The sequence below is a fragment of the Aethalodelphis obliquidens genome, unplaced genomic scaffold, assembly GCF_003676395.1.
Source record: "Aethalodelphis obliquidens isolate GAN/ISIS:26980383/991018 unplaced genomic scaffold, ASM367639v1 scaffold40, whole genome shotgun sequence".
Lineage (NCBI taxonomy): Eukaryota > Metazoa > Chordata > Mammalia > Artiodactyla > Delphinidae > Aethalodelphis > Aethalodelphis obliquidens.
The window spans coordinates 2,195,963-2,214,142 of record NW_020837984.1 but is presented as its reverse complement, the minus strand read 5'-3'; the positions used below and the strand labels follow the sequence as shown (position 1 = coordinate 2,214,142).

Below are 18,180 nucleotides of genomic sequence, written 5' to 3'. Positions count from 1 at the left end.
TTTGATAGGGATTGCATTGAATCTGTACATTGCTTTGGATAGTATAGTCATTCTCACAATGTTGATTCTTCCAATGCAAGAACATGGTATATCTCTCCATCTGTTTGTATCATCTTTAATTTCTTGTATCAGTGTCTTATAGTTTTCTGATACAGGTCTTTTGTCTCCTTAGGTTGGTTTATTCCTAGGTGTTTTATTCTTTTTGTTGCAATGGTAAATGGGAGTGTTTCCTTAATTTCCCTTTCAGGTTTTTCATCATTAGTGTGTAGGAATGCAAGCAATTTCTGTGCATTAATTTTGTGTCCTGCTACTTTACCAAATTTATTGATTAGCTCTAGTAGTTTTCTGATAGCATCTTTAGGATTCTCTGTGTATAGTATCATGTCATCTGCAAACAGTGACAGTTTTACTTCTTCTTTTCTGATTTGGATTCCTTTTATTTCTTTTTCTTCTCTGATTGCTGTGGCTAAAACGTCCAAAACTATGTTGAATAATAGTCGTGAGAGTGGACAACCTTGTCTTGTTCCTGATCTTAGAGGAAATGGTTTCAGTTTTTCACCATTAAGAACGATGTTGGCTGTGGGTTTGTCATATATGGCCTTTATTATGTTGAGGTAAGTTCCCTCTATGTGTACATTCTGGAGAGTTTTTATCAACAGTGGGTGTTGAATTTTGTTGAAAGCTTTTTATGCATCTATTGAGATGATCATATGGTTTTTATCCTTTGATTTGTTAATATGGTTTATCACATTGATTGATTTGCATATATTGAAGAATCCTTGCATTCCAGTGATAAACCCCACTTGATAATGGTGTATGATCCTTTTAATATGCTCTTGGATTCTGTTTGCTAGTATTTTGTTGAGGATTGTTGCATCTATATTCATCAGTGATATTGGCCTGTAGTTTTCTTTCTTTGTGGCATCTTTGTCTGGTTTTGGTATCAGGGTGATGGTGGCCTTGTAGAATGACTTTGGGAGTGTTCCTCTCTCTGCAATTTTTTCGAAGAGTTTGAGAAGGATAGGTGTTAGCGCTTCTCTAAATGTTTGATAGAATTCGCCTGTGAAGCCATCTGGTCCTGGGCTTTTGTTTGTTGGAAGATTTTTAATCACAGTCTCAGTTTCAGTGCTTGTGATTGGTCTGTTTATACTTTCTATGTCTTCCTGGTTCAGTCTCAGAAGGTTGTGCTTTTCTAAGAATTTGTCCATTTCTCCCAGGTTGTCCATTTTATTGGCATATAGTTGCTTGTAGTAATCTCTCATGATCCTTTGTATTTCTGCAGTGTCAGTTGTAACTTCTCCTTTTTCATTTCTAATTCTATTGATTTGACTCTTCTTTTTTTCTCGATGAGTCTGGCTAATGGTTTATCAATTTTGTTTATCTTCTCAAAGAACAAGCTTTTAGTTTTACTGATCTTTGCTATTGTTTCCTTCATTTCTTTTTCATTTATTTCTGATCTGATCTTTATGATTTCTTTCCTTCTGCTAACTTTGGGTTTTTTTTGTCCTTCTTTCTCTAATTGCTTTAGGTGTCAGGTTAGGTTGTTTATTTGAGATTTTTCTTGTTTCTTGAGGTAGGATTGTATTGCTATAAACCTCCGTCTTAGAACTGCTTTTACTGCATCCCATAGGTTTTGAGTCATCGTGTTTTCATTGTCATTTGTTTCTAGGTATTTTTTGATTTCCTCTTTGATTTCTTCAGTGATCGCTTGGTTATTTAGGAGTGTATTGTTTAGCCTCCATGTGTTTGTATTTTTTACAGATTTTTCCTGTAATTGATATCTAGTCTCATAGCGTTGTAGTCAGAAAATATACTTGATACAATTTCAATTTTCTTAAATTTACCAAGGTTTGATTTGTGACCCAAGATATGATCTATTCTGGAGAATGTTCCATGAACACTTTAGAAGAAGGTGTATTCTGTTGTTTTTGGATGAAATGTCCTATAAATATCAATTAAGTCCATCTTCTTTAATGTATCATGTAAAGCTTGTGTTTCCTTACTTATTTTCATTTTGGATGATCTGTCCATTGGTGAAAGTGGGGTGTTAATGTCCCCTACTCTGATTGTGTTACTGTTTCCCCTTTTATGGCTGTTAGCATTTGCCTTATGTATTGAGGAGCTCCTATGTTGGGTGCATAAATATTTACAATTGTTATATCTTCTTGGATTGATCACTTGATCATTATGTAGTGTCCTTCTTTGTCCTTGTAATAGTCTTTGTTTTAAAGTCTATTTTATCTGATATGAGTATTGCTACTCCAGCTTTGTTTTGATTTCCATTTGCATGGAATCTTTTTCCATCCCCTCATTTTCAGTCTGTATGTGTCCCTAGGTCTGAAATGTGTCTCTTGTTGACAGCATATGTATGGGTCTTGTTTTTGTATCCATTCAGCCAGTCTATGACTTTTGGTTGGAGCATTTAATCCATTTATATTTAAGGTAGTTATCGATATGTATGTTCCTATTACCATTTTCTTAATTGTCTGGGGTTTGTTATTGTAAGTCTTTTCCTTCTCTTGTATTTCCTGCCTAGAGAAGTTCCTTTAGCATTTGTTGTAAAGCTGGTTTGTTGGTGCTGAATTCTCTTAGCTTTTGCTTGTCTGTAAAGGTTTTAATTTCTCCGTTGAATCTGAGTGAGATCCTTGCTGGGTAGAGTAATCTTGGTTGTAGGTTTTTCCCTTTCATCACTTTAAATATGTCCTGCCACTCCCTTCTGGCTTGCAGAGTTTCTTCTGAAAGATCTGCTGTTAACCTTATGGGAATTCACTTGTATGTTATTTGTTCTTTTTCCCTTGGTGCTTTTAATTTTTTTCTTTGTATTTAATTTTTGACAGTTTCATTATTATGTGTCTTGGTGTGTTTCTCCTTGGATTTATCCTGAATGAGACTTTCTGCACTTCTGGGATTTCACTGACTATTTCCTTTCCCATATTAGGGTAGTTTTCAACTATAATCTCTTCAAATATTTGCTCAGTCCCTTTCTTTTTCTCTTCTTCTTCTGGGACCCCTATAATTCAAATGTTGGTGCATTTAATGTTGTCCCAGAGGTCTCTAAGACTGTCCTCAATTCTTTTCATTCTTTTTTCTTTATTCTACTCTGCCATAGTTACTTCCACTGTTTTACCTTCCAGATCACTTATCCGTTCTTCTTCCTCAGTTATTCTGCTATTGATTCCATCTAGAGAATTTTAAATTTCATTTATTGTGTTGTTCATCATTGTTTGTTTGCTCTTTAGTTCTTCTTGGTCCTTGTTAAATGTTTCTTGTATTTTCTTCATTCTATTTCCAAGATTTTGGATCATCTTTACTATCATTACTCTGAATTCTTTTTTAGGTAGACTGCCTATTTCCTCTTCATTTGCTTGGTCTGGTGGGTTTTTACTTGCTCCTTCATCTGCTGTGTGTTTCACTGTCTTTTCATTTTGCTTAACTTACTGTGTTTGGGGTCTCCTTTTTTGCAGGCTGCAAGTTCGCAGTTCCCGTTGTTTTTGGTGTCTGCCCCGAGTGGCTACGTTTGGTTCAGTGGATTGTGTAGGCTTCCTGGTGGAGGGGCATGGGGCCTGTGTTCTGTTGGATAAGGCTGGGTCTTGTCTTTCTGGTGGGCAGGACTGTATCCAGTGGTGTGTTTTGGGGTGTCTGTGATCTTATTATGATTTTAGGCCGTCTCTCTGCTAATGGGTGGTGTTGTGTTCCTGTCTTGCCAGTTGTTTGGCATAGGGTGTCCAGTACTGTAGCTTTGCTGGTCATTGAGTGGAGCTGGGTCTTAACGTTGTGATGGAGGTCTCTGGGAGAGCTTTTGCGTTTGATATTATGTGGAGCCAGGAGGTCCGTCGTGGACCAAGGTCCTGAACTCAGCTCTCCCACCTCAGAGGCACAGGCCTGACACCTGGCTGGAGCCCCAAGACCCTGTCAACCACATCGCTCAGAAGAAAAGGGAGAAAAAAAGAAAGAAAGAAAGAAAGAAAGAAAATATAAAATAAAGTTATTAAAATAAAAAAAATTTAAACTTATTAAAAATTTAAAAAATTTAAAAATGTTAAAAAAAGAAAGATGAGCAACCATACCAAAAAACAAATCCACCAATGATAACAATCAGTAAAAATTATACTAAAAAAAAAAAAAAGTCCAAAAAAACGGACAGACAGAACCCTAAGACAAATGGTTAAAGCAAAGCTATACAGACAAAGTTACACAAAGAAGCATACACATACACACTCACATAAAGAGAAAAAGGAAATATATATATATATGTCTATATATAAAAAAAAAGGAAGAGAGCAACCAAATCAATAAACAAATCTACCAATCATAATAAACTCTAAATACTAAACTAAGATAAACATAAAACCAGAAACAAATTTTAGATGCAGCAAGCAAACCCCAAGTCTACAGTTTCTCCCAAGTCCACCACCCCAATTTTGGGATGATTCATTGTCTATTCAGGTATTCCACAGTTGAAGGGCACATCACGTTGATTGTGGAGATTTAATCCGCTGCTCCTGAGGCTGCTGGGAAAAATTTCCTTTCTCTTCTTTGTTCCCTCAGCTCCTGGGTTTTAGCTTTGGATTTGGCCCTGCTTCTGCGTGTAGGTCGCCTGAGGGTGTCTGTTCTTCGCTCAGACAGGACAGGATTAAAGGAGCAGCTGATTCGGGGGCTCTGGCTCACTCAGGCCGGGTGGAGGAAGGGGTACGGATGCCGGGCGAGCCTGCAGCGGCAGAGGCCGGTGTGACGTTGCAATAGCCTGAGGCGCGCCATGTGTTCTCCCGGGGAAGTTGGCCCTGGATCACGGGACCCTGTCAGTGGCGGGCTGCACAGGCTCCCGGGAGGGGAAGTGTGGATAGTGACCTGTGCTTGCATACAGGCTTCTTGGTGGTGGCAGCAGCAGCCTTAGCATTTCATGCCCGTCTCTGGGGTCCGCGCTGATAGCCGTGGCTCGCACCTGTCTCTGGAGCTCGTTTAGGTGGTGCTCCGAATCCCTTCTCCTCGTGCACCCCGAAACAATGGTCTCTTGCCTCTTAGGCAGGCCTAGACCTTTTCCCGGACTACCTCCCGGCTAGCTGCGGCACACTAGCCCCTTCAGGCTTCTTCCCACCGCCAACCCCACTCCTCTCCCTGGGATCTGACCTCCAAAGCCCCGAGCCTCAGTTCTCAGCCCCCGCCCGCCCCCGGGTGAGCGGACAAGCCTCTCGGGCTGGTGAGTGCTGGTCCGCACCAGTCCTCTGTGTGGGAATCTCTACGCTTTGCCCTCCGCACCCCTGTGGCTGCGCTCTCCTCCATGGCTCCGAAGCTCCCCCGCTCCGTCACCCCCGTGTCTGCCCGAGAAGGGGCTTCCTGGTGTATGGAAACTTTCCCTCCTTCACAGCTCCCTCCCACTGGTGCAGGTCCCGTCCCTATTCTTTTGTCTCTGTTTTTTCTTTTTTCTTTTGCCCTGCCTAGGTACGTGGGGAGTTCCTTGCCTTTTGGGAAGTCTGAGTTCTTCTGCCAGCGTTCAGTCGGTGTTCTGTAGGAGTTGTTCCACGTGTAGATGTATTTCTGATGTATTTGTGGGGAGGAAGGTGATCTCCACATCTTACTCCTCTGCCATCTTGAAGGTCTCCCCACACCACCTTTCTTGCAAGGACTTTTCAGTCTATCTGAAAGGGGTTAGATAAGGTCAGATTTTTAAAAATTAGATACACAGATTGGTGGTTGCCAGAGGTGGGGGGAGGGGGGTGGGCAAAATGAGTGAAGGGAATCAAAGGTACAAACTCTCAGTTATAAAATAAATAAGTCATGGGGATATAACACACAGCATGGCAACTATAGTTAATAACACTGTAGTGTATATTTGAAAGTTGCTAAGAGAGTAGACCTTAAAAGTTCTCATCACAAGAAAAAAAATTCTGTAACAATGTATGGTGATGGACATTAACTAGATGTATTGTGGTGATCACTTCACAATATCCACAAATATCAAATTGTTAGGTTGTACGCCTGAAACTAATATGATGTTGTATGTCAATTATACGTCAATTTAAAAAAGAAAAGAAAAGTAACCAACACAAATAATTCAGCTCAACAATTCAAGTCAACAAAACCCTCCTTGAGGGCCTCAGTCCCCATGTAGTCAATGGTAGTTATGGTTACCAAGAAGCACTGGAGGGGTCCAAAGGAGGGATTGGTTGCTGCAACCAAGGGCCAGTTAGGGCTTTGTGGAGGGAGCAGATGTGATATGGGTCATGAAGGATGAACTGGATGTTAATAAACCTGAGAAGAGAAAGGCAGGCTTTGCTGGGTGGACACCCGGTATACAGAGTAATGGGTTTGGGGTGAGGGAAAGAGGGACTACTATAGGGGAAGCAGGAAACAGGATAGGAAGGTCATTGGAGGAAATTTATGTAGAACCCTGAATTCTTGTTAAGCCATTTAGATTTAGTACTGTCAAAATTAGTGAAAGATTTTGAGCAAGGAGTGACCTAATAAAAATGCTACCTCCAGATAGTTGTAGGATAAGGAGGAAAAATAAGCATACACATATTGTTAAATGTATTAAATCACCCTAATAGGACTTGGGTGGGGGACTGGGACAGAGAGGGCATATGTCAGTCTGACTGACTGAAAATTGAGTAAGTTTCTCAAGAAAGAATGGTACTAACTTTCAAGTTAGTACATATAGTAACGATGCTAATAAGAGGTATAAAAAGGTAGTTGAATCCATAAGGACTATTTTCAGAATCATAATAATAATTTAATAATTTGTTTAAAACTATTTCTAACAGACACATTCATTATTTTTGTATGTAAGTGCTTCTCCTGAGTCAAATGATGATTCTAAACAAGTTCCACTCCAAGTAGGGTCAACAGTTTATGATATTGTTTAGCAATACATTTATTCATAGGTATTACAAAGGTAAACATCAAACTTGTAAATTAATAACATTTTGGTGTAACTTCATCTTCTGCACCCAGTGAAATAACCAGTTAGGAGCTAAGTAAGCCCTTAAATGATCTTCTGGACAATCATCCTTTCTACTTCGTGCCCACATCCATTAAACAGTAGAACGTTCGTTAGTCATAATGTATGGCCGAAGGAATTTGGAGCAAGTCTCTAACCACAAACTGTGTCTAAACATAGACCTTTAAGAGTTTCTCCGATCTTAACATGTTTAAGTCTGTGACACTGCAATATGCAATGAATACAACCTAAGCAGACTCATGCCTTAGTTAAAATAAGGTTTTGCAATTACAGAAAATTATGGCAAGAGGCAATTATCCATAGGCCCACTCTCCCCTGTGAGTCTCCTACCATCCATTTTGCAAATAAGCATGAACTAAGGGAGTAATCTGTTTATAAATAGAGGAGAGCAACAAGTTCTCCTGATATGTCTAGGGGAAATGCATTTTCCAGTTAAAAATTATCTTTGTTTAAAAATAAGAATTTGAATGGAATACAAAAAGAGGAACAGCAGTTTTGGAGTGGGGGTGAGGCTAGACTGCTAAGCTAATAAAGCAAGAACTTAAGAATATAAGAATATATAGTTTAGCCTATGGAATAATCCAAAGGAATTTTAACTAGACTTAGAGATCACTTCACTAAGTCCTGATACTCTTTGGTTTGGGGCGGGTGGGGACATTGTTTTGTTTCGTCTTTGCTTTTGTTTTTTTGAAGACCTACCCAGAGCAAGAATTTTGCAAAGGCAAAACACCTGGTTTGTTCATTTATTGATCTATTTAAGTGTCCATTCTGGAACACTTCATAAACAATAGTCAGGTCTATACTTTTCTTCTCAAGAGTGGGGTCTGCTGGAGATGATGTGTTAGTTGTCTAGGTTTGCTTTTTAATTTTATGTTGGATTTGGGAATAATAAGATGGGGGGGAAATATTTTAACAATTGCTCTGTTACTTACAGTTCGGGAGATAGCACAAGACCACAGAGGTATCCTGTAGCTGGATCCCTAAACATAATTTCAAAGTGTGAGATTATTCAACAAGTCTGAGTAGAGTAACTACTGTGTGCAAAGCACAGTAGGTGTTGAGAATACAAAGATGAAAGCTTATGGTGCCTGCCCACAAAGCGCTCACAGTCTGAGCAAGTAGACAGTAACAGCAATGTGAAATTTTGAGTCCCGTTTCAGAAACTTCCCAGAGAAGGTACTACCAGGCGTCAGTCTTGGGAAGTTGTGGGAATTAGCCCTTAATGAACTGGGGGAAGGAAAGGAGGGAAAGAGAAAGAGTGTTCTAGGCAGAGGGAACAGTATTTGCTAAGGTCGTTAAGTAGAATACAGAAGAAACAAGTGTTCTGTACAATTCAGTGAGCAATACAAGATGACAGGTTAAAGTCAAATAATGAAGGGCCTTGCATGTCATGTTAAAAAGTTTGGATATCATCCTGAAGATAGTGGGAAGTGGCATAATCAGCTTTGCTTACAGAAGAGGTAAACACATCATTCGCTTTTAAAACTTATTTCTGAGTTCTAAATTTGTTAACCCAATAAGATAATTTTATTGTAGATAATTAGGACTGGTTTTATTCTTCATTTATACCAGTGCTACAAAGGCAAATTAAGTATGAATTTCATTATAAAAATAGTACAGTTCTGTTTGTAAGTTTAAATCTTTATCAAACATAACACAGTGGGGAAAATACCTTAGCTCAAGGAAAAGCTTCTATAAAGTCAAAACCAGCCTTAAAATTCCACTCGGCATGTAGTCATTGTTCCAGGCCATTACGATTTTATCCACACAGAATATAACTGTATACTCTTAAAGCATTTTTACTACTTGAGATTTGTTCCATCTTAAAATTTGTACTAAAACTTACTGGAAAACTAGTTTGAAAATAAAATTGTAACTCAGCCTTTGCAGAAGCTACGAGAGGTTCTACACATTTCCCTTATTTGGCATAGCATCCCCTATTGTATTGTAGAAATATAATATATATTATTATATTATATAATATAATTGTAGAATATAATTGTAGAAATATAATTGTAGAAATACTATGGAAGCATTGAGTGTTATTTATCTTAAGTGTTTTGCCACTTTATAATATAATAGTGCTAGAATTTACACATCAAATCTAATGGAGAGCTCAACTGGTACCTTTAACAAATTGAGGCTATAAAATTATATAGGCCACTGATGTGTGCCTAGGGATATTCAGCTGCTGGTTTCCTAGTGGAGAACGCCAGAATTCAGTGATCGGAGAAAAACTTGTTTAGGACCCTAAGCCACACAGAGTGCCAGAGGCACCCCTTCATCCTTAAGGTGAGTCTAGTTAAGGAGAAGAGGGGTGGGGGGATAGCTGTCCAAGATCTCTCCAAGGCAGTGGATTTTCCACAGATAGCAAGTATGCTGCTCTTCCTCTTCCTTAGCAAGGATAATCTGTAGATAGAGCAGTCCCAGAGGTCAGTTGGACAAGCTGCTTTCTGCAGTTATCTTACATTGGCCAAAGGAACCCGGGAAAAGAAACTTAAAGAAGGTGGACGTGAGCTGGACCTAGAAGGGGAATCTATCCTGTTAAGGTAGAAGGGCTGGAGAGGGGATTACGGTCAAAGGCAGACAAGTGGCAACATATGTTTGCACATGGCAGTATATTGCCTGGCTGATATGGAGGGCCATACAAGATGGCACTGATGAAAGGACTAGTGTTTAGATGAAACTACCTGTTATATTGCAGTGAGGTTCATCCAATGATACAGGACCTTCTGCCTTTTACTGACATCTATGTGAGTAGTCACAGGATTAGGTGGCTGGTGTTGGGGTTCTGGGGGCCTGTATAGCAGCCCACCTCCCTGAGGAGATGAAGACGGTGGGGACAGCCTGCTGAGCTCCTGAGGGGTGCACTGGAGAGTCATAGCACTGGGCTAGGGAAACAGCACTCACAAACCATTGCTGAAGCAGCAGTGCCCAAGGCCTGCACACCAGTAGGAGATGGTCCTCACCCTACCTTGGATGTGGCAGCAGTCAGAATTCTCAAGGTAAAAGAATGGTCTGCCCAATTGAGGTGAACTTGAGAAAGGGCAAATGCAAAAGCAAATACTGAAATAGGAAGAAGGAATCAGAAATGCAGGATGGAAAAAGGTGGGATAATAAGACAACAGAGAAGGAAGTCAGCCTTGTCACCTGCTAATTTGTCACACTGCCACCATAAGCATAGTGTTTTTCCTCAAGCTTTAAATTCTTTAATTTTTCCTATTAATTTTCTCTGTTTTACCTTTAATATGGGAATAAGAATCTATCATATATACATATATAATTTTTGTAAGGCCATAATAAAAGCATTTGGAGGTCATTTGGTTTCCAAAGAAACCAAAATTAATTTTCCAAAGAAAATTTTTCTAATATGCCATGAGTTTTTACTATATTACTAGCATAGCTTTTTTTCTTTTTTTTTTTTTGCGGTACGCGGGGCCTCTCACCGTTGTGTCCTCTCCCGTTGCGAAGCACAGGCTCCGGCCGCGCAGGCTCAGCGGCCATGGCTCACAGGCATGTGGGATCTTCCCGGACCGGGGCATGAACCTGTGTCCCCTGCATCAGCAGGCGGACTCTCAACCACTGCGCACCAGGGAAGCCCCTACTAGCATAGCTTTTAACAAACAAGAATTGGCTCCAGATCAAATCCTCCTGTGTGATATGATTGAATGGGTGCTTCACCAACTACAAATGATATAGATCACTATTATGTTTAGCGGAGACTCCTCAGACCTGCTCATTTGACTCATTTACATGCAGTTTTTCCCACTACGTTTGAAAATATTCCCCATCTGTTCTCTAGTTCTGATTTATAATTTCATCACTGTCTTGAAAGATGATGACCATAATATCCTTGACATAGTCAATATAATAAATAAAAATTGCTTCTGAATTTTACACTTTCACAGCTTTTTCATAGCTAGAACTTGTTCACACAAAAGTTCTCAGAGTTACACTTAAGTTCTAATTAGAGCTCTAGTTAAAGCTATGTTTGCTAAGTAGTCTTCATAAGCATTAACATTCCATTTCTGTGTCTGGGTCCTATTGCCACCAACTGTCCTTTCATATCACAAAATATTATAAAATGCAAAAGATTCTAGATTCTTTTTGTTTTGCCAGATCACATTTGTGTGAATGTTTGCAATTTCCCTAATGAGAAATAACTTTAAGAAAGAAAGGCTGATTTTGCCTGTTCTTGCATCCATTCATCTGGAATACGCAAAAGCAAGGGAAGTCATTTGATGCTATGGTTGTTCCTCATGATTGGATTTCACTGTCACACTCAAAATACGACACTGAGCAAAGAAACCAAGATAGGATGTGTAATTACATGCAAGGACATCGAAAACTATATTAAAAAGCCCTGCCTTTCTGCAGTTTTCTTGCTTCCTTCCACTTGTCTATAACAGAAGTACCACCCTTACATATAGCAAATTCACAGTTTTGTTAAATACAATTTATTGAGCCCTAGTGTCAACCAGGTACCATTTGGGGTGTGTATTACTTCAGTTAGTCCTCACAAGAATATTAAGAAATGCATATTATCCCCACTTGACAGACATGGCAGTGAGACTTGGAAAGGTTAAGTGACTTTCTCCCGACACATACCAAAAACACGGTGTTGCTTGGGTTTGAACTGAGACTTATTTGACTCTAAAACTCATGATCTTACCCACTCTTCTGTCTCAATCATATTTCATATCTTTCTGTCAGGGAGTTGTATAAGAAAAAAATTTATTCTGTGGTTCTCAGACTTTCTAAAAAGGTCAAGTCTTCCTGTAAACTCTAATTCTTGGTATAATAAACTCTTGGTATAATAAGGCTAGAAAAAAGGCTAGCACAAGCAACTAAAGAAGAAAACAACCTCAAATAAAATAATTTAGAACTTAAAAATACTATGCAGTGAGAAAATAGTATGGTTGTTCTAATTCTGAAAGCCATGGAAAGAGACCTGTAGTTGAAGGTCACTGACAGGACCTCCTTACATCTACCTGGCAGCTTCACAGTCATCCATATTGACCACATATGTGCCTGAAGCCAAAGGTTTTCATTTAAAGGTTTCCACAAACAAATTATTACATTTCTAGGGAGAAATAATTCTAGGCTAATTTTAAAATTAACAATATGAATTGCTCAATTTTTCCACTTTCTTCTAAAATGAAAACTTGGAATATGATGGACTCTACGGATGTGCTCCATGCAGTAATCATTTTAAGTATATATAACAGATCTAAGAACATAGACTTTTTTTTAATATGTTTATTCATGCCAAGAAACTCTCTCAAAGACTGCCTTAGTTTGGCATCTACCTTTAACACATCAACTACATAACTGGCACACGTCCATCTCCCTTTGTACTCTACAGACAGAAATCATGTATGGGGCATGTTTCCCCACAAGATTTTTTTCAGAGTTTATGCTGCCAAACAAGCATTAAGCTAGTGTAAATTCCGGGCAAGTATGTAACTTTACAGGCACACAGTACTGCACCAAAACATTGAAGAAAACTTTCTATTCATCCCACTCTGCTAACAGAGCCATTCAATCCTGTCCAGAAAGATGAGTCCATTTTAAACCCTCCTTTGATTCTACAGATTATGAGGAGGGAGAAGTTACTGCTGAAAAAATGAAAAAGAAGGGAAGAAGAAACAGTCATGGCCCCCAAGAAGCAAGAGCATGTTTTTCAGGTTTCCCAGGTTCCAACATTTTGTGTTAGAGAGGGCAGAAGAGATAAGAGCTGGAAAATGAATCCTTTTCACAACAGTGTTCAGGATTTCAGCAAAGTGAGTTTAATTTCAGACTTTTTAAACTGAAAGACATTTCAGAGAATATACAGTCCAAATGTATTTTTGCTTCTAAGAACTGTAAGGTAAAATGCCCCAAACTCATTTAAAAGTCCAAAGACTATTTTATATGCTAGCTTGAGAATTCTTTAGCATCAAAACTCACCAGGTCATAGTTTTAGGAAACAGTATTTTCTTTTGTCCCCTATTGCCTTTAGGTACTCCTCAAACTAATACTCAGGAGTTATTTGAATGCTATTTCTTCACATCACTGCAAGTGTTTTAACACAGGGGCTGGGAGATATCCCACAGCCTATGTACATCAAACACAATTTATCAGCAAATTAAATTCAAGTATGCATGATAATTCATGAATAATTTGAGGGAAATAGTAACTATAGTATCAATTTGGAACAAAACCAAAAAGTCAAATCTCACTTGGTTTAATGGCATATGAAACACTTGGGCACAAGCTGATAGTTGCTTGCATTTAACATTTTGAACACCAAATAATCTTATGTCTTAATATGATGAAGCCTGCAGAGTCCCCCTTCCTGAAAAATTCTTAATACTTACAAAGAATAATAAGTCTAGGATTTCTTAACTACCTCCTTGCTCAAGGAAGAGAGAGAGAATAAATAACCACTTAGGATGAGATCTTTCCTTGCTATGCTTTATCATAGAGTGAGTTTTTCATATGTTAGAGGAAAAGTTATAAAAGTATAAAAGTAAGCATCACAATACATATTGTATATATACAAAGATATATGTATGTACACCATATGTCAAAGAGAGAAAGTATAGATATTCAATCTTGTTGAATCTTCACAACTTTCTATATTGGGGTGGATGCAGCATCTATTTTTCAATGTTTTTTAATCAAGTTTTCAAACTTGAAGTTGAAGGTATGACACAGATTCAGAAACTGTTAACATTCTGCCATATTTGCATGCCATGCTTTAGCACCATCTTTAAACACAGGTAACTGGTCAAATCTCCCCCCACACACACTACTGGGATTCACATTGCACCGTTTGCATATTTCCAGTGATAGGAACCTCATTATCTCCTAATATATTAAAATGTCCAATGACCACAACATTTTTTTCTTTCACTGAACTAAAATCTGCCTTTCTTTTTACCTGCTTATTCTAGTTCTGCTCTTTGGAAAGACATGGTCAAGATCTTTTCCTCCTTCTCTAAACAGTCTTTCAAAATCCTCAAGTCCACTCTCACAACAGACTAGCTCAGATACAAATCTCATCTTGTAAGTTGAGTACAGTCAGGGGGGTGGGGGGAAAGATAGGATGATGTAAGGAGAGGAGGGACTATAGGCCTTCTTAAGGGTTGGCCTTTTTCCCCACAGGTTTTGATACGTAACATTTTTCATTTTAATTCAGTTTGAAATAGTCCTAAATTTCAATTTTGTTATCTTCTTTAAATCATGAGTTCTTTTGAAGTGTATTTCTTCTTTTCCAAAAGAGAGGGATTTTTTAGTTTTGTCATTGTTGTTGCTGTTTCTATCTTATTTGCATTGTAGTTAGAGAACAAAATCTGTATATTGCAATTTTTGAAGTTTATTTAGACTTGTCTTAAGACCAGAATATAGTCATTTTATTTTAATATTTCCTCAATACTTGAAAAGGTTATGTGTTCTGTACAGTGTTCTGTGTATGTAAGTTCAAAGTTTTTAATCATGTTATTCATATTTTCTATTCATTTCTGAAAATGTAGGTTTGTTCTTTTAGTTACTGGGAGAGATATGTTAAAATCTCTTACTGTGTTTATTCATTTTTCCCTTTAGTTTTATCCATTTTTGCTCTATCTATATTGAGGCTATGTGATTAAATGAAGTTAAATTTAGAATTTCTACATTTTCCTGGTGAACTAAACTTTTATCATTACACAGTACTACATTTTATTCTGTAATCTTTTTTCCCTTAAAGTCAACTTTGATATTGCAAAGCCAACTTTCTTTTGGTTAGTGTTTGCATAGCATATTTTCCATCTTTTTTCTTTAATCTACCTGTGTCCTTATATTTAAATCATTTCTCTTGAAGCAACGTATTTGGGTTTTGATTTCGTAATCAACCTGAGAATTTTCAGTTTTTATAAGAGCATTTAATTCACTTACCTTTAAGGTAACTATTGATATGTTTAGGTTTAAACTACCACTTTACTCTCTGCCTTTTTTTTTCATTCTGCACATTTTAGTTTCTTTTTCTTTCCTTTCTTGCTTTCTGTCTAAAATGATGTACTGTTTTGTATTATTCCATTCTCCCCTGTATTAGATTTGCAGTTTTATACTCTTTGCTGTTCTTTTAGTGTTTCCCTAGGGAATACTTTAACATGTACCCTTGACTTATCAAAGTTCAAAATAAATTGGTAGTTTTACCTCTTCCCAGACTATAGAAGGACCTTAAAAAACTTAAACTCCATTTACCTTCCTGCCAACCCATGTGCTTTATTCCCATGTATTTTAATTCTAATTTTTTATAAATCACAAAACACCTTACTATTTTTGTTTTATATAATTGGTGTTCATTAAGATTTACCCACATATTTATCCTTTCATTGCTTTTCATTTTGCTGGAATTTTGAATCAGAAAGAGACAAGAAAAAGGAATTTAGTACAAATTTGATGAGTCACACCCCTCACTCCCTTCATACTACTATCCATTTGGAATTCAGAAAAATATAAGGGCCCTGAGGCATATGGGGAAACATTGTGCAGAAACCTCATAAGTACGATGTAATGAAATGGGCAGGAAAATACACACAAGAATGTAACATTCTCTGAAGGCAAGAGGCACAAAGATACACTTTATTTTCAAAGTCTTAGGCAGTTAATGATTTGGAGAAGTATTGCCAAGTTATACTCAGCAAATTTAGTAGTATGCCTCAATTTAATGGTCACAAAAGCTGTTTATTGTTGAATGAACAACAAGTATAATGTTAATTGGTCTCATACAATTAGGAGGTCACCAGGCCATGCTTGTTATAATTGGCATTGCCACGGCCAGGGGCTTATGTGACCTCAAGTGATGATTGGCCTGATGGAGTAAGCCAGGAATGTGTGTGCTTTGGGCTAGAGAGACTGACTGATCTGACTGTAAGACCTCAAGGAGGGGGACCAGGAATCAAGCCACAGTGCTCACGGAGGGCATGGAGGACTCAGTTGAATGTTCTCAGTCTCCATCCAGTTCATCAGTCTCCAGGGGTTTGATCTGGAGCTGGGGATAGGAGGGAGGTGGGAGGGGCATGGTGAAGCAGTGGAGCACCAGGAAAACACAATTGAAATATCAACGCAGAGGCATCCCCTAATAAGATGGGATCATAATTCCTCTGAAGGCCATCCAGTTTGAAGTAGATGGCCAGCTTGTATGGGATGGGCTTGAACTTGCATACAGTCTTTAATTCCTGGTACTCAGCCATCCTAGAGCAAAGACTAATGGTGCTGCTTATTTCAAAACACAGTTTTACCTCCACAAGGTTGTAGATTGATGATTGATTGTAATATCATTCCAAATACCAGGGTCATCCTTTCCCAAGCATTTTTTAATGGATAATTAAGTTTAAGAAGAAAGAAGGGAGTTTACCTGGGTATGACATATTCTCAGAGATGCCAGAGAACACTCCTGACAATTAACAATCATTTATCAGTAGAAAATGTCTTTCCCTTAAGAATCTGAAAGCAATAAGCTTCACTTTGCCAGTGTGCAAAAAGAGGGGAAGAATGAGGATTAAGGTCTTTGTGTCCTTGCTTTTCTCTGTTTTAGCCTATGATTGGTCCATTTGGTTTGTGTGTAGTACAGAGGAGTCACGAGTTGATCGTTCATGTTCACCAGTTGGTTTTCTCCCCCACATTCATGAACATTTAATATGAATTCACGAGGTTAGACATGAACTGTATGTCTAACCTCATCCAATCATCTTGCAAACGAACACCACTAGCCACAGAGGAGACTAGGTGAGAGAGGGTCGATGTGCAGTGCAAATCCATCATCACTGCTGGTGAAGCAACTGCAAGTACATGTAGCACGATTTTTCCATACGGGAACAGCGTATTTCAAGGTTCTGTTAGAACACAGTGCAATGTCAAGGACTTCCAGAACACTTGATTCACCACTCTCTAAAACAAAGAAATTAACTATCAGGGAGGCTGATATTTGTTGATTTGGGTGATATTTTTGTTTATCATTTAAAGCACACCAAACTATTAACAATCTGTTTGGCCAGAACAGATAAGAATTTAGAACTATAAATCTACTGCTGGCCATCAACGAAGTCAGTCCTCTTTTGTTACTTAATATCAGTATTTACTTTCTCCTCTAGAACTGCTTAGCTTGGGTGAATTCTAGCTGATAATTTCAGAAGGGTGAAAAGCTAACTAGAACTGGGCATTTTGCCCAGATAAATCTGATTCCAGTACTATGAAAGAAGCAGCAAGGGAAATAGAAAATTTTGACAAAAATTGTTGATAATTGGCTAAGGATTGAGGAGGGAAACAAAAGATTTGGAGAGCTATGAAAGTTATTCTAATGTAGAAGAAAGATGCAAGGGAGGAACCAACGCCCTAAAGATCAACAATCTTCTCTTTAAATTTGAGAAAAATTACGTATTTATATAATATATATAAGAAATTTATATACATATATGACTACAATGAAACTCCTGCTATCCCGAACTCTTAAGAAATAAGCCTTTCTGGAAACCTAAATTGCAGAAGCAAAATAGAAATCTTAAGTTTGAATCTCTGCTCTGTGTGACCTTGGGCAGGTCACTCATCAACCTACATTTCAGTGGCAACTCCTGCCTCACCCAAAAATTGTGGATAATGAAACCATTATTCCACAGGGTTGTTACTAGGATTAAATCAGAGGCCTGTAGATCTAATTTCCTAATCAAATAATAGATGTTTAAATACTGTTAAATATTTGCCTATTTTTATGCCAGTTAATTTTAGAATTTTAACAAATTTGTATGTGAAATTATATAAAATATTACACACCTTCTCCTTAATCAGATTTCAATCAACATAATTTAATGTCTTGATTACTCAGGTTATCATTATTAATAGCCATTAATGGATGAGGCAGCGATAAAATAGCAATGCCTCAGCACTTGTTGAAATAGTTGCTACCTTCCAGGATTATACTGAAAAATAAGATTAATATCCAAAATAACTGTAAGATCTTCACCCAATGAGTCCCTTTTATTCAAAAAGTTTCATAGATGAAGTAGAAAGAGTACTTTGCTGGGAACTAATTTATTGTCCTGTCACTAGAGAAAGGAAGAAAGGAAGAGAGAGAGGGAAAGAAGGCAGGCAGGCAGGCAGGCAGGCAGGAAGGAAGGAAGGAGGGAGGGGGAGGGAGGGAGGGAAGGAAGGAAGGAAGGAAGGAAGGAAGGAAGGAAGGAAGGAAGGAAGGAAGGAAGGAA

The 18,180-nt window shown here is 38.1% G+C and overlaps 1 protein-coding gene and 1 long non-coding RNA gene across 12 annotated transcripts in view; one reads left to right on the top strand and one right to left on the bottom strand.

The window, feature by feature from the left end:
• EFEMP1 (EGF-like fibulin extracellular matrix protein 1) overlaps window positions 1–18,180 on the top strand; it is a 68,258-nt gene that overhangs the window by 27,819 nt on the left and 22,259 nt on the right. The window lies entirely within an intron of this gene.
• LOC113633532 (uncharacterized) overlaps window positions 5,502–18,180 on the bottom strand; it is a 193,435-nt gene continuing 180,756 nt past the window's right edge. The window contains exon 4 of the long non-coding RNA XR_003438224.1: window positions 5,502–5,636. This is a non-coding gene — a long non-coding RNA (uncharacterized LOC113633532). The remainder of the gene's footprint in view (window positions 5,637–18,180) is intronic.